This window comes from Rhineura floridana, chromosome 3 (genome assembly GCF_030035675.1).
Source record: "Rhineura floridana isolate rRhiFlo1 chromosome 3, rRhiFlo1.hap2, whole genome shotgun sequence".
NCBI classification, from domain to species: Eukaryota; Metazoa; Chordata; class Lepidosauria; order Squamata; family Rhineuridae; genus Rhineura; species Rhineura floridana.
The window spans coordinates 153,795,050-153,812,582 of record NC_084482.1 but is presented as its reverse complement, the minus strand read 5'-3'; the positions used below and the strand labels follow the sequence as shown (position 1 = coordinate 153,812,582).

Here is a 17,533-nt window from a genome sequence, read left to right as displayed (position 1 = left end):
AGAAGGATGCAGACAAACTGGAACAGGTTCAGAGGAGGGCAACAAGGATGATCAGGGGACTGGAAACAAAGCCCTATGGGGAGAGACTGAAAGAACTGGGCATGTTTAGCCTGGAGAAGAGAAGACTGAGGGGAGATATGATAGCACTCTTCAAGTACATGAAAGGTGGTCACATAGAGGAGGGCCGGGATCTCTTCTCGGTCGTCCCAGAGTGCAGAACATGGAATAATGGCTCAAGTTGCAAGAAGCCAGATATTGACTGGACATCAGGAAAAACTTCCTAACTGTTAGAGCCATACGACAATGGAATCAATTACCTAGAGAGGTAGTGGCCTCTCCGACACTGGAGGCATTCAAGAGGCAGCTAGACAGCCATTTGTCGGGAATGCTTTGATTTGGATTCCTGCATTGCGCAGGGGGTTGGACTTGATGGCCTTATAGACCCCTTCCAACTCTGCTATTCTATGATTCTATGAAGCAGGATCAACAACTTAACTGGGAGGCGTGGGGAAGGTGCAGGATGCTAAAGCACATTTCAGCCACTATGGTAACAGGATGCAAAGAGCTTTTTGTAAAAGGAATGTCAACAGGTGTGGCTTGTCATGCCATGGGGAAGAAAATCACAGTTAGCAAAATTCTCTCTTTAATCCATCTATTAAGAAGCCCTGTGCTCCTTTGCATCCTGTCACCAAATCTGCTAGCCCTGTGACATACTAGACTAGAACATCACTTGACCAGGCAATCCAGCTGTTTGAAATTCCCTTAAGAGGGAGAAGAGATGGAAAGGAAGTTCTACTGGATACTGCCCATTATTTACATTATATAATTATGTACAGTCCTCACCAAATTTTCCCAAAACCTGTCTTGCAGTTCCCTTTGTTATTACCAAACGAAAATATTTAGTCCAGTTTTTCACATTAACTGCTTCTGGTCCTAAACACTTCGCACAATTTGCAGTCTTTCTGCTTCTCCCCCCACCCCTAAACAACTGAGTAGTTTCTCAGTTGGTCTTCTTCACCAAATTCGTATTTTTCTGCTGCCATAAAACATGCTTCTTGAAGCCTTGCATTACCTTCCATATCTTGCCTCTTTCTCAGGAGCATGAGAAAAGTTGTGTCTATGGCCCCTGCTCTGACTCAATGGATTAAATAGACTTTGTTGGGATTACAGCTGCCAATCAAGTTCAAGTGCATTTTTAATAGTTTAATTTGTGGCACAGGGTTTCAAATAAAATCATCAAGTGCAGTCGATTAAACTCATTAAGTCCTTACAGACTTGCCTGTGTGCAGTGCTGTTATCAGATTCCGAGACATGAGAATTAATTAGGCCTCTGTTATCCTTTGTATGGATTAGCGTGCTAGGCCCAGAGGCCTGGCGTTTTTCTGTGAATACACTAGGCCTATAATCTCTTTACCAGCACTACTGGGAGAGGCAGCAGCCTAAAGAGATTTCTTCAACATTCCTCAAAGATCAAACAACCAACGCCACATTCTCTGACATCTTTATTTAAATAAAGTACTGTGCAAATAAATCAGTTCATCCAAAAGAGCACAAGAAGATAGAAAGGTTTACTAGATTCCTAGGTTATGGACTGTCCACCTTAGAAGCACCCATATGGCTTCCCCCACTGCTCGCTTTTGGGCAGCAAATAAAGTCTTTGTTAAAGGGGGTCTGGAATAAGTGTCAGCTGATTGTGTAGCTCCTCTTTTGTTAATCAGGTATTGCAGTTGCTATTTGTTATTATAACCTTTTTGGCTGTGCTGTTTTTATCCTTGTTTTATAACTCTGTCTTATTGTAAGCTGCTTTGGGAGTCTTTTGGAAAGGAAGGTTAAAGTTTTAAAGTTTAAAATTAAACAAATAAACAAATAGGCAGCCTAGTAAATGCAGCTTGCATCCTGTATTTGCAACTTCTATTCTTCATTTTCCACTTGAAACATGAGCCCAAGGAATAGTGTATGGGGGGAATGGAAACTGAACATTCCTGGCTGCAGGTACAACCTTACAGTAGCTGCTCTTGAAAACAGAAATTGCAGTTTCCTGCAAAATGTGGCAACCAGAGTGCTGATGGGGACAGCAGATCAAGTATATATAACCTTTATTTTACAACTACATTGGGTGCCAATTGTGCTCCAGGCCCAATTCAAGTTGCTTACACTTGGGGCACAAGTATCTCAGAGAACACTTGCTCTGATATAGATCTGCCTGTGCCTTGAGATCTACGAATTATGCCCTCTGGTTGGTTCCTGCACAGCATGATGTGAAGGGCGTTTTTGGTGGTGAAATTCCCTTGCCTGTGGAAATTCCTTCTCCGCTGAGGTGTATCTGATCTAGGGGTGGGAGACAATTTTGCTAAAACCGAACTTCAAAATAGTTTGCATGTCCGCAATCTTTGCAGGCCATTCCTGAAAGCTGAAAGCTTCTACAGCTTTTCCCCACACCAAATTTTTGCTAACATGAGACTGATAAGCCTGTTCATTGCTTTGCTAATAAACTGACCTGCCTGCTCTTTGCTTTGCTAAGGGGAAACTGCCTGATGTGCATCTTTGCTTTGCTAATGAAAATGACTTTACCAAAATGGTAAAAGCAGAAGATAGCAGAAAACAAAGGGACACAGAATGAAACCACCTGCCTGTTCAACAGAATGCAATCAAACTAGTACCAACAAGCAGATCCCTTCCTAATCTGACCTCTTCATTATATTATTTTAGGAAACAAGTTGAGAGACATCTCTTTTGGCTGGTTTCTGGAGGAGGGGTGGAGTTGATCATTTGGATTTGTATGAAAGTGAAAAATAACTCGCTGCCTTTTTTCTGCTGTTCTTAGAGTTATATTTGATTTCTATTTTATTATATTGGTATCTCAATAAAAGTATAACATCACCAAAGCTCCCCCTCCCCCCCACAGGTCATCAATGCCCCCACCTGAACATACACACACAGACACCAGGCACCCCCCAACACACATGGATGGACACACAGAGAGAGACTCACACACACACAGAGAGACATTCCCCCTCACTAGCCCCCTCATCCCGCTGCCATTCTGTCCTATCACCACAGCCACCACCCCTCAGGCACCAGCACTTCCTACCTCAACCCACTTGCCTTGATCATTGGGCCGCTGCTGCTGACCTCCTACCCACCCAGGCGCACCACAGCCTCCACTACCATGGCTTGCACAGCCACCGCAGGCCCTGCCACGGCCTCTGCCTGCACAGCCACCGCCATGGTTCTCCACCACCGTGGCCTCCAATGGATAGCCCACCCAATTGCCCAGCCCCCATCATCCCACCATGTGCCATCATGACAGCTTATATTTTTATAGAGAGAGAACGTGCAAACGACAGCCATTATATTTTCTTTTATATTATTCCCTTATCACTTCCACATGCCTCTCAAAGTATTTTTAGTCATCTTCTGTAATTTCTTCTCCCCTTCTCCTTTCATGCTCTACTTGTATCTTATCCCCTCTACCTCAAAAAATCCTGCCAGTTTTGTTCATCCTGCCTTGGTTCTTTTACATCCACTTCCTCCTCTAACCACTTTCTTCTTTTATTCCTTTCCTTTCTATTCCCAGTTTATTTGTTTTATTCATAATAATGATAATATTAAGCTTTTATCCCTCTTTCTAATTTCCTTCAACAACTCCTCTGGCCCTTTCCCTTCAGAGGAGGGTTATCTTCTGTCCATCCTCCCCACTAAACTTCTCTCCTCCACCCACCCCTGGCCACCTTTACTCAGCATGCAAGGAGGTTCTGGAGCTGTCATTGGTCCAAACCAAAGGCTGTGGTATGGCTAGGGGAGGCACGTGAGGAAGCACTGGTCAGGCTGTCACAATGAGGCCCAGAAAATGGGCTGAGGCCCGCTGGTGGGTCCCAGCCCACTTTTTGAGAAACACTGGTCTATATGAACTGCTGAGAGAGACTAGCCAGAGCTTTACTATCACGTCTCATCAGTATACACATCTATATTTCTTTAAGTATGCAGGAGCTACCATCTCTGTCTTCATTCATTGATCAGGTGGATGAGAGTAAAAAAAAACTAAAGCAAAATCAAGATAAGACTGAAGTGATGCTGATGGGGAACCCCTCAGGCCATGGAGGAGATCAGTACGTCTATGATATTTCTGACTTGTCTTTTCCCCTCTGAACAGCTGAGATGTATTCCTGGATCGGGCCCTACTCCTGAAGAAGCACATGTGGTGATCGGGTTTTACCATCTACATTTATAATTGATAAGCAAATCCATGCTGTTGTAACCTTCACACAGAAGGCTGAGCTCCTTTCGAGACAAGTAGCTCTTATTTTCATACAGTTCACAAGTAAACCTCTTGGAGTGTAATTACAAAGTTTGCCTCCCCATTTTGATTCAGAAAAAAGTGTATCAGGAATTTGGGAAACAAAGGAGGATGCTGCAACAACCACAGGGTTCTTAAAACTCTCTCCGACCAAATGACATCACTGAAGATGCTGACTGTCAGATTGCTTCCTGTAACAGAGAGGTGGCCTCAGGCACAGGTTTCAACTTGAGCACAATTCACTTAAATATAATGTTCCAGTTCAATATTTTGCACAAACGGGAACAGACAGTGTAAGAGGGAAACAATGTTAGTGATTTGTTCAGAGAAGGGCACACAGTGCTTTAGGCAAAGCCTTGAAGCTGGGATTTCTTTACTCTTTAAGGCTACAATTATTTACATTCACCAATAAGACCAGCTACGCATAGGGCTTCAAGGATTGCCTTGCTAAATGAGGCTTTATCCAAGAGCCTTTTTCCGGAGACATAAATTATTTTTGATAGACCAGCTGCCAGCATGCCCACTCAGCAAATGTATGGCAACACAACAACACATTATAAAAAAAGTGATAAATTTAAGAGGATGAGGAAAAATAATCCCTACTGCAGCTGGCCTATAAAATACTCTTACATTGCACTCTCTAACGGACCTGGCAAATTGCATTCGCAGGGAGTTCAGCTATGGCAATTTTCAAGCTCACCCACTTGGGCCTACCAATTCTTGCTTTGGTTTATTACTGAAGTTTACACATATGGGCCTACGACCTCTAAGTCTATGGCTCCCTTAGGTAGCTTCAACATTCAAGTTCAATTACAGTATTTCCTCTCTCTGTTCCCCTCCTCCCATTTCCTTCCATTTCGTTGCTGACAGAGTCACTGAGCCATTCATAGCTTATTTATTTTTTATTTGATTTATATCTCACCCTTCCTCCCAGCAGGAGCCCAGGGCAGCTTAGGGGATGTCCCTGGTGTAGCAAGTAGCATAAGGCCTTGTCTGGAGCCCTGCAAATGTGTAGGTCTGACATGCATCAGATCTGTGCAATCTACACTACAGGAATACCCCGCATTAACATACACAATGGGTCCAGAGCGAGTACGTAAACCGAAAATGCACTTAAAGTGAAGCACTACCTTTTTTCACTTAGCGATGCATATACTGCACTGCAATCGTCATATATGGGCATAACTGATGTAAATAATGCATTTATAACTAAAATAAACACAGTAGGCCTTATTTTAAGAAAAAGTTTGTAGTTGGAAACTGATCGGGCGGTGGCATCATGCCGTTAAATGTCCGTTCTTGCGAAGCAAGCGTCCATAAACAGGGGAATGGTTCTACTGTAAATATGTCTGTACTCGCGAGTGTCCGTAAAGTGAAGGTCCGTATAGCGAGGTATTCCTGTATATTGCCCATTTGATCAACACTGTGATAATAATCACACAATAGGCAAGTTATGAGCAACTTATCTGTGCAGCAGAAGTGGTGGGATCTCCTATGCCCAATGTGTTGTGAACTGCAGCATTATCATTTCTGCTGCTTAGCTCAAGTGGAGGGAAATGAAGCATTATTCTGCAAGTGTGTAGAAGTTGTAACTGTATATACAAACTTTCCTACTTTTATTTCTTAAAAAATGTTACACTACTTCTTTTGGCTAATTTTGTTTGCTTCCAACCAGCTATCTACTTTTGTCCTAATTTACATGTGCTTCAATGCCTCTTAGATATCACCCAAATTAATGTAAATTGTTTGCAATACCTCAGAATTTTCAGTTGTAAGAACAGGAATGAATTTTATATTTTATATTTGTATCAGCTTTTATAAATTGTGCTATGTTGGTTTTATTCTGCTGTAACTCACCCTGGGATCACATGCGGAAGGGTAGGGTAGAAATTCTCTTTATAAATAAAATCAATGGATTGGAAAAGGGGCTTGAGCCAACACAAGTGGGAGGACCTGCATAGAATCCAGAGCGCAAGGAGCAAACACCAAAAGATGTTTGTGATTATCTTTCTCTCATTATGCAAATCATCTCTCTTATGGTTTGCAGTCTGCAGCCTTCTAGGTGTCTGCACTTTCGGAAAATCCTAGTACATCTTTGACTGGGCTTTCCTGTAAGTGCAGAAGCCAAGGATGTTACCTACTGTGTGCCTGGATAAGGTTTGTGTTAAGTTTTTTGAAGTGGTTTTTTGGGGGGAGGGTGGTAAAGAATTGAGTGCAGAACCATTTTTTTTTAAAAAGTAAAAAAGGAAGGACTTCCTTCAAACAAAATCAATGAGTGCATTAATCTCAGGTGCTTGGTAGCAAATCTCCCTGGCTTCCGACACTTCAACTAAAACTCAAGGAAAGATGTCCTCATGTACTTTATTCTACTGGGCTTTTTTTAGATCAAGAAGTACAGGCACCTGGGGAGGTTGCAGTGCTGGAGCAATGTTTAATGGGAAGCAAAACACACATATACCACCCACAGCCATCTTGCAACAATAAAGTAAATTCAATCCTGCACCCATGGAAAGAATAAAAGAAATTCTAAAATGCCATACAAGAGAGGATAAAAAAGGAAGCCTTTTTGGCAGGTGAAGAAAATTTTCAAGAAATTGGAGGACACGTTTGCGTCACAGCAATAAAATAAACTGCACCAGCAGCCAATATGCTTCTGGTCCAATTTCGAGGTATATAAGGCCATAAATGGTTTGGGACCTAGATACCTGAAGAAGTCTTTGGAGGCCCAGTTGACACCAAGAGTAGCATCTTTTCAGTGCCATATTAACTCCTGGTTCTTTATGCAGGCAGTTGGGTCTGCCTAGTAGTTTGAGGGCTTATTATTGGCTGGCTGTTTTTATGTATTTATAACTGAATTGCAAATTGTTGTATATTATATCTATCCTTGCCCAGAAATTAAGTCATATAGGGCAGCCTAGAAATATTTTAATTAATAAATAAAAATAAATAAACTGGGGAAAGGTAATAAAACCCTCAGAACCAAGAACTCCCTTGCACTACTTATCAGGTGTGAGGTTGAAAAAGGAGGGTTGCTTAGCGTCGACTTTGCCATATTTCCACTACCAGGCAAAGACCCTTTGGAGTAAGTGCCTGGCTTTTAGTAGTTTGTTTTTGGTGTTCATCTGGTATGGTGACTATTTTATGCTGCTGGATTATTTTTGTGGATAAACATTTTTAGTATACTTGTTTTGTTTGTTTCTTGTTTAATAGATTTTTATACTATATTGTACGTTACCCCTGTAAATCACTTTGGAACTCCATTTGTGTGAAGAGATTCCTAAACCGAATTAGCCCAATTGGGCCCAAAGCCACCTCTTAATACCCTAACACCAAAGGATACCAAGAGCTACCACTCCCCTAAACACCACCATGTGAAACCTGCTCTCTCATGACAAGAAGCACGGAGAGGTAACTTTCCTCCTTACTACTTCTCCCCACCACCTTGAGATGGAATCCACCCACCACAAATTCACCCCCCCCCAACACAGAGAAGGAAAAGGCAGGAGAGGAGGATCCCCAAGGCCAAACAAATCAGGAGAGCCTCCCAGAGCAGCACCAGACAGCGGAAAAGGGGGAAGCACCACACCATGGGGAAAGTAACAGGCTGCAGGCTGAGATGGGCAAATAGCCACTTAATTCTGACCATGGGGGTGGGGGTAGAATTAAGCAGACATTTACCCATTGCAGCCTGCAGCCTGTCACTTTCCCCACAGTGTGACACCTCCTCTTCCTCTTTTTCCCTTATGGCCTGGTCCTGCTCGGGGAAGGATGTTGCCAAGGCCTCAGCTGTATTTTTGGCCTGAGTGGTCCTCCTCTCTCACCTTCTCTGTGCTGGTAGAGGGCTGGCGATGAATTCACGATTCCCATCCCTACACCACATAGACACACCCTGGCAGCAATTCAAATGGGCAATTCCATTTGGCATCACCCCTTCAGGAGCAAGTAGCTCCGCCATTGGTTAGGACTTCCTAAGCCAGTCCAAAACATGCTTATCAACCAATTATACACTTGGGGGTGGGGGCAGTCAGGCATCATAGTGCCAGCCACTCACTAGGTTTGATGTCCCAGACAGGTCACCTTGAGACTCGGATGGGCTTCTCAGGGCCTCTGCCAGTGACTCTATGCCCTAGCCCTATATTCCATCACACTGTCTTTTCACATTTTTTCCTAAATTGGCCACATGCAAACATACGTAACTGAAAGCACCTAAACAAAAAGCTGGACTTAGTGTGTCCTTCTGGTCAGAAGGAAATAGAACAGACAGTAAAGGGTTAACTTCTCTGCTGGAAGAAGGCAGGGCCAATGGGGGGACTTTATGCCCTTTTTGAAGAGGAGTAACCCTCTAGTTTTAGGATTTAGCTTTGTTTAGATTGTTTATAAAAGAAAACAAATTAGCAGATTATATTTATTTCCAATAGTAGTACAGACAAAGCATACAAAGAGGCAGGAAAATCCATTTCTTTCTGTTTCTAATTTTTCTAATCTTAAATTCAGTTCTCCACACTTCCACACATTTGCAAAGCAATTTCCCCTAATATAATGCATTTTTGTATGTTTTTTTTCAGTAATATATAAATTTTATGTACACGTCACCTCAGTATGTGCCTTTCTGTACACATTAGTTGGCTGAAGAACTGCATTGCAAAATTCAGAGAAGGGTGAATTTTGAAGGATGGCTGCGCGTCATTTCTCATATTGTTTCAGAAAGTATGAAATAGGTAGATTCATCTTTAAATGTGAATTGAATCAAATTTGTCTCCCATCCCTGGGTAGGAAGTAGGAATCCAAGAGCATCCCTAACTCAGAAACCACTGTGGTAAAATGCACAGAAGAGATGCACAAACCACCCTCCATGATCTGGTAGTTCGATATAGTTGTGGGTGGGCCTGTCTGCTCCACTCCCTGGTGACTAGAACACCACTACACAATTTAATCCATCTACAGAGGATCGGAACCTCTGGCTATACTTAATTTCAAAAAGCCGTTTTAAGCATCATCACAAGAGGCTGCTTCTTTTCACACTCAGCCAGATGGCAGAGAGCCTTTCCACAAATACCAGCTTTCAGCTCATAGAAACATAGGAAGCTCCCTTGTACAGAGTCAGACCATTGGTCAATCTTGCTTAGTATGGTTTACAAACTGGCAGTGGCTCTCTGGGGTTTCAGATAGTGGCATCTCCAAGCCCTATCTGGAGATGCCAGGGATTGAATCTGGGAACTTTTACATGCACAACAGCTGCTCTAACTCCTGAACTGTACTGTTTGCACATTCTTTACCAAGCTTACCAGGCCTTAGTATTGCTGTTAGGCAATTTCCACATGCCTAAGGGGAAGGGAGGGTTGTTCCCTTAGGAGAGAAAAGGCTAAAAGGAGCCATACTTCTCCCATATGCCTGCTCTGCCTCACTGAGCCACTTCAGGGGAAAAGGCAGGCCAGAGAAACCACTCTGTCACTAGCAGCATTCCTGAGTAAAAGACAGGAGAGGCCCCAGGGAGTCCTTTTGGTTTACTGTTTACAGTACTTGCCCTGCTCTGTTATTGCTGCATACTATTTTACGGTTATTGTGAGGTGCTGCAGAATGCCATGCAGTGTTTCCAAGCAATGCCAAGGATGGGTCATAATCTGAGCAGGTGCTTTGCCTCTCTCCCAGGCCTGACATGCAGGAAGGTGAGGGAAGATGTGCAGCTCAATAGCTCACCAGCCTGTTTTGCTGCAGGAACTCTTCAGACTTTGGGGTCAGAGCATAGTCAAAAGCTTCAGCTGTGGCCCAACCTCTTCCCCCTCAAAAGAAATAAGCTGCTTAAGTAACACTTAAAACACCATTACAATAACCCAGAAGTGAAAGAAGCCAGAGACCTGGTGCTTGCTAGTCAGGCACGGTTTGGTTAGTTGCTGAGAAGGTATTTCTGAGACAAAGAGACTGTTGGAGTGAAAGCAGCTCTGATGCCTGAAGTTTGAGGGGAAAACCTTGGCATATCAGGGCCTTTGCCCTATTAAAAAGGTATACATTCCCGGGCTGGTTAATTCACTTTCCCAAATCCCTGATTAGCCCCCATTTTATTCAGCTGAAAAAACTTTTGGTGAAGACACTTAACATCAGTCCTTGGGGGCAGAAAAGGAAAGTAGGTCTATTTGAGAGAGGGTTCTTTGCTTTCCTCTGTCTGCCATTGTGGATTTAAGTACTTTGACTGAATTAGTCCTGCTCCCAAATTGTTGCTCTGCCAGGCTGGTCTCTGGTATTCTGCAGAGCTGCCTCAAGGAAAGTCAAACTAGAGGCAGTCAAAGAGGGGGGCTCCCATGCTTGGTATGACCCCCTTTCCAGGACTAGCCAAGAACAATGTCAATATTGGTAGCCAGACTGGCTTCTCCTCTGTGTTGGAAAGCCCACCTTGCTGCCAGCTGAGAGGAAGATGTTTCTTGCCTGGGATACTGGATCATGCCTGTCAGAAAACTAGCCTAGGAGCAAAACTCCTCTAAACTAAATAAGGGCTGATTCCTTCTTTACCCAGAAGCACCGGCCATGCAGCTAATCAAAAGGATGACAATTCCTAACTGCATGCACCTCATCAGAAACTAATCATGGAGCTATGCTCTTCTCTGTGGCTAGTTCTGGTGTTCTCCTTCACAGGACGTTCAGTGGACCTGCAGCCGAAACTTCCTTCAATAGGGGAAGAAAAGCTGCTGGCTAAAAGCAAAGAATCTCGCTCTGCCAACCTTCTTTGTGAAAGATGAGAATATCTTTTTATGAGCGAGACCACTGATGTGTTGGCTACCAAGCCGCTAATTCACTGGGGCATTCTGGAGAGATTAACAGAAGGGAGAAATGTGGGCACTTACCAACAGGTCACCACTTGCTGTGGTTGCTGACTAGCAATGGGCAAGGTCCCTCCAATGACGACTACAGCAACGTTGGATAGAATTGCTGGAAATTCCATGTGCAGGCTCTGCATGTCCCCTCACTGAGGGACATTATTGTTGAATATGGCTTGCTAATCCCTTTGCTGAGCACAGAGAAGAATGATATTCTGTGGTGTGTTGACCTTCCTCTCTCTGCATGTTGGCCAAGGCAGATATGGGGAGCCGTAGGAGGAAGGCATGCAGAGGTGGTCTCTTTCCTCTCTGAAGCACTCCAGTGACAATCAGAAGAGAGAGCAGAGTGCTGCTTTTGGTGGCTCAGAGAAGCCTCCTCCCTCCTTGGCAATTGCTTCTCCCCCTTTGTAGGCATGCAGGATACTGCATGGGGGGGTGGCTTGGAGAGGTTTCCTCACTAGCCCAGGCATTTATCTACCCTCTTACTTAGGGAGCAGAGTCCTCCACAAAAGGGGCTCAGAGATATCCCCTTGCTACCTTGGTCAGTTGACAACCCACCCTTGGCAAGAGGCTATGCAGATTGGAGTAGCATAGACTGTTGGGCACCATTGCAATGCCAAGTACTCTAAAACAGTTTCCCCCTCTCTTTTTTTCTGTATATAGGCATATAAGCTTCTCCCACACAGTAGCTTAGGAGCAGCTGGGCTATCCTACTCTTTTCTACAAGGCAGAGTCAAAAAAACTGGAAGCTTCATCCTCTTCAAGCAGGAAATAAAGATTTTGATTTTTGATTGGCCCTGCCCTTTTCCTGCAGAGAAGTTAACCTTCGTCTGCTCTACTACCCCTCCTGGCCAAAAATATTAATTCTGAAAGACATTACATGGTTCAGATTTTTATTACATTGCTTCCATATGCACATAACCAACACTGTTTTGCCTATTACCTGTGAGGGCTACCTGTGTCATTTGAGTAAGCAAGAGTATATACACAGCCAGAGAGAAAGAGGAGAAAGAAAAACAGAGAATGTTTGCTTTGACAGAAGCAAGTAATTCAAGTCTCTAAAACATGGCTCTGTTCCATCATCTGTTCTAGCAACTTGTTCTAAATTCCAAGTCTACCCTGTTAAGTCTCCAAGTAGGGGAAAATGTTTACCCCACCCCTGTGTTCCCTCTGCTTGGTCCCAGTTCCTGCAAATTGTTTAATTCATCATAATTGAAGACAGGCTCAGAGAGTTGTTGCTTCTTTTCACCATACATCTCTCTCATACATTTTTTTCTTCCCTCTGTGCACATGAAATTGATGAATGCCTCTTTAAGGTCTCATGCCTGCCACCTCGACAGAACACCCTTGTAAATCAGATAAATATCTCAAGGATCCTTATCCTGGGAAAATTGAGATAATTGCACTAAACTGAAGTGTCTCTTTTTTTTTCAGCTGGAGTCTCTTGTAGTAACAGGTGCGCACTGACTGCTAATTCCTGCACAGGAATTATACTCTCTCTCTCTCTCTCTCTCTCTCAGTGTCAGAAGGAAAAGCCTCCAGGAGCAGGCCCAAGTCAATCTGCTGAACTGATATTTAGCCAAGATAAATTATCAATCAGGAACCTTTTTACAGCTCTATTCACGACTCATTGCAAAAAGGTCACCCTTGCCAGGACCACAGTTATTTCTGACATTCTCAAGCTTATAAACATTCCTGTTGGGCAGACGAGAGGCAGGATTAATCAGGACTCATTCCAGGCTAAGGCAATTCCCTGGAGTTCTCACAGCTGGATTCAATTTGGACAGAAGCACTTTCTGGGGTGACCAGCTGCAAAGGAGCAGGTGGCTCCAGTATTTTTCACATCAAAAACAGGATTTTTTTTTCTTGCAAGGACAGATTTCACCCTTTCATGACAAGAAGCCACACTCACCAAAATGTAAGTTTTACCTTAGTCCTACTCTCCTTTGCACCTGGTCCACAAGCTCTTTCCTACCCTTACAGAGTCCCCCCTCTGATGATGCGCAAGCAATGGTGGTATTCAGTTTGTTTACTCAGTAGAGATACAGATTCTTTTATTTCAGTGCTGTTATCCCAGGCAAAACTCACAACTAAGAACCTGAAGACAGTATCTCAGCCATCTCCTTGCTAACTCTGTATCTCTATGGAACTTTCTTTCCCTGAGGGGAAGAGAAAAGTCAGAATAGCATTAGACTGCCTAATGTTCAGCTTGTAGTTGATCCACATAAGGCAGTCCTTCCTTCCCACATCTTGTCACCAAAGGGCTGCTGAGGAACCATCTTGCTCTGAGGGAATGAGAAATAATACACCTAAAACATTATTGAAGAGCAGCCATACTTCAGGGAACACAGAAACCTGAAAGAGGACAACTGAGAGCAAATACCTAGTTCTTTAGCCACATGCCAATTTTGAGAAAAATGGTTCTTTCTGCTACCTGTTATATCTTACCTATTAACTACCATTACCCCTCACCTGTTATCGCATGACCAAGGGTAGAGGATTCCCACTGCTTCATTCCTTGATTGCAGTTATTATTCTGTGTTATCTGGCTTTGAGTTTTCTTTCTGTTATGCTATCCTGTTTTTATTCTAACACACTCTTTATAGGTTGATAGTTTGTCAAATATGATGCTTTGGGAGGCCTGATTTGAAAAGCAATATATGAAAAAACAGGCTAGGGTCTGAAGGCACATGAAGCCACCACTTACTGAAGCTAAGTAGGTATGGGTCTGGTCAGTGCCTGGATGGAAGACTCCCTGGGAACCACATGTATGCCATCTTGGGATCTATGATGAAAGAAAGAAAGGCTATAAATGTAATAAACAAACAAATAAACATGAACTCTGATAAATCAGAGATAATCATGCTGTGTAAATGATCACTTATACCAGGTAGATGGGTCCAGGTCCTCCTGAAAATGGCTGGGGTTGATAAATCTTTCTGCTTATCTCTGGTTCTCTCTTTGAGATGTGTTAAGATATCAGCTGTAGACCCCAAGCAGACCCCTGTATCCCTCACAGTTGCACAGTTTGGGGGGTGGGATTCTACGGTGACAGAAGCAGCTCTGGCTTTTCTCATCATTATGGCTCTGTGATGGAAAAAGCTACAAGTGAATGAAATTCTCAGGTCTTCTTTGCAACTGTTAGACTTTAACATTTAAAGCTAAAGAAGATTTATCAAAGGATGGACCTAGGAACCCTATTAAATCTGAATAATGAATAAATTAGATAATGCAGAACTGTTCTAGAATTACAATCCTTAAACTGATTATGGAAACAGATCCTAAAAGTTTATCTCACATATTGAAGATTAGCCAGACACACCCATATCTGAAGATAACAATATTGTAATCCTGCATTAACATTTGGATATATGTATCTCAGACAGTCTAATGTTACGAACACAACACCAACTTCCAAAATCTTGCTAAATTAGGGATAAGACTGAATGTACTGTGCAAACGCCAGCATTTACCAGCAAGGATGGAGAAGATGGTAAAAACATGAGTAGACTCTTTCTTTTTAGCCTTGTTTTCCATTCCCACCCAGGAGATGGGCAGCTTCTCACTTGCCTCTAAGCCAGCTAGTTTTGACTCATCTGGCCTGAAAGCAGAACATAATTGCAGGCTCACTACAAGGACAGAAAACTCCAAGCTCAGCCACTGATCAGGGCAGGTTATTAACTCACTTTCCAAGTGTGATGCTGTCTATCATGAAAAGGGAGAGGTTGGTCATGAGTTTGCAGAAAGGGGAAGACCTTCCAATACCCACTCCCCTTTCCTCTTGCCCAGACTTGGGGGAGGAGAGAGAAGAAATCTGAAAAGGCAAAAGGAAGCCATTATTTCAGTAATTCTGGTATTCTGCTGAACACAAAAGCAAATGGGGAATGTGACAGGGACTGAACGTGAATGATGGTGCAATCTGAACAGGATGATTATTCCTCTTGAGAGTTTTCAGGCAACACCTGGGGTCCCAAGAGGAACCAGCAGATGGGACTTTATAGGTGTAAACTCTACACAAGGAGAAGCATCATGAACTTATACAGCCCAAGATGTGGCCATCCAGATAAGGAAAGCCAGGTTATTTGCTGCCTTTGACATTTATACACTCAGGTGCCCATAGGCCTGGACACAAAGTATTTTCCCAGACACAACAGCTTCTCTACAACACAGTGCCTCCTCTGACCTCAAAATCACTATTCATAAGCCAGAAGGCATTGCTGTATGCTCCTATCTACCTTCTTGTCCATAGTTTGAGTATGCTGAAAAATGCTAAGAATCTGCCCCATGTTGATCTGAAACTTCCATGCTCATTCAGGTTCCATGTTGCTCCTCATATTGAGAACTGCGGGGTCTGCGGGTTTAAAGCCTTCTATGGAGCAGGCTTAATTTCAATGCCTCAGGCAAAAAGACTAAGGCTCCAGGCCAATACCCACTTACCTGGGAGTAAGGCCCATTGAACCCAGTAGAGCTTACTTCTGAGTAAACATGTACTGGATTGCAGCCTAAGCCACCTACAGCTATCTAATCCTGCCGCTTCCATCATCGATGGCAAAACTCCAAGATGGTCCAAGCATACATATTGCATTGCAGTGTGCATGTCTGGTGTAATCTGAGAGGTTCTCTCTGCTGCCCCCCCATCAATGATCTTCTTGAGATATATCTGTATTAAAAACCTGACAACAGAAAAGGTAGCACCTCCAAGACAGCACACAGCCACCCTAGTAGAATCAATGAGGTGTGACCCTAAGGTGGTACTTTTTGAACACTGGTATCATTTTGCAGAAATGGAATCAGATGCACCTTTTTGCACCAGCCTTTGAGGGATGGAGGATGAATTCAGAATGTCCTCCCATTTAATGTTTATGTATTACATGGTTGAATTGCACTGAGGTGTATGTAGCCCTCCCTGGCTATAAATAAATAACTTTAACGCATTGCATGCTAAAGCAGACCTTCCTTTTGTCTTTTCTGAACCTACTGCCATCCAGTTGATCTCTCAGGTGTAGAATATGTACTGTACTTGCTTTGTTACTCATCCAACTCAATTCATCATTCATAGTATTCCCATGCCACAGTCTTTGAAGGGTGGGGGGTCGGGTGTAAGGGACCCAAGAGATAGGTCAGGCACTAAGTACTTGAGAAACAGATGGGTTAAAAGGATAGCAGATGTTCCTACTTCCTCAGCCTGCTATGGCAACCAGACACCCACTTCAATATATATTCATGAGACCAGAGTCTTCGGGGGGGGGGGGTGTGGAGAGAAAATGAACAGGCCAGCAGTGAATGGGATGGCAGGCAGAAATTGGTCAAACTGTCCATGGAAAGGCAACTACAAAGTTAAAATAGATACATATGATAATCTGTAATGGTCTAATTATTTTTTTCTTTGTAAATTTATTATCAGTAAAAATGAAAAGGTATAGCAGGGAAGGGAAACAAACTTGTCTATTGGGTGGGTGGGTAGGGAGGAGAAATATGGAAATCTAACCGAAGGCAAATTTCTTCCCAAATTTGAACTCGACTATGGTGATGAGTTAAGATCCTTAGCGTGAAATACCATTGACCCACAAATAATTACATTCACCAAAGTGAACTGCTAAAAGCAAGCTACTTGAGAGAACCAGAAACTGGAGTTTTTGCCATCTCCTTATGTTCGGAAGTGATCTGAAGATCAACCTGTGCAGAGCCACCACTCTGGAATTTCTTATGAGGCAACCAAGGAGGGCATGTTGCACTCGTTCCATTCCACTCCAGAATTCTTCCTTGCTGAAACTTCACCATGAAGGGACACAAGGTGACATTTGCGCAGTTCTTGGCAAAGTGAAGCAGCTTGACATTGTTTTGATTCTCCCCTTTCCCCTCTAAGAAACTCCCACATGGCACTTTACAATTCAGCTTTGCTCTGAAATGCAGATCTTTGGCTGCACAGCTAAGCAGCATGGCAGGCAGGAAGCACTGTCAATCAAGCCCAGTCACAACATATCACATTTTAGAATTATGATGGATTTGTGAAGAGGGAAGAAAGAGAACCACAGGAACAAGCAGAAGCATCCGAACAAGGAAATTAGAGAAGACAAATCATTTGTATGTCAAATACTCCATGTAGCAATCACCTTTTACCTTTCAAAATAAATTAGTGTTAGAAAAGCTACTGGAAAAACAGGATGCAGAAATAAGAAGCACAAGATAAGTGGCTCTCAATATGAATATATGGTCACTTCAAAGCTTTCACTATTTTGTGGGAGGGATTCAATCGCATACTGGAAATGTAGGTTTGTGCAATTAAGGTAGATTAAAGTGCTCTCTCTCAACAAACTGATGTTAAAAAACCCACAGACTTTTTGTGGGTAAGAAAGTGCTCTAAAAAGTGTGGGATACCTGTTGATTGACATGAATGTGTATAACCTCCCCACAAACAAATCAGAAT

General features: G+C 43.1%; 1 long non-coding RNA gene across 3 annotated transcripts in view; it reads right to left on the bottom strand.

The window, feature by feature from the left end:
• Positions 1 to 14,977, bottom strand: part of LOC133380665 (uncharacterized) — a 134,847-nt gene extending 119,870 nt beyond the window's left edge. Inside the window, exons 1-5 of one of the 3 annotated variants that reach the window (XR_009761501.1) lie at positions 14,793 to 14,977; positions 14,580 to 14,707; positions 13,994 to 14,193; positions 13,814 to 13,891; positions 11,134 to 13,391 (exon numbers count right to left, since the gene is read on the bottom strand). This is a non-coding gene — a long non-coding RNA (uncharacterized LOC133380665). The other 2 variants (XR_009761502.1, XR_009761500.1) reach the window with 2 other exon arrangements.
• Positions 14,978 to 17,533: the final 2,556 nt, after the last annotated feature.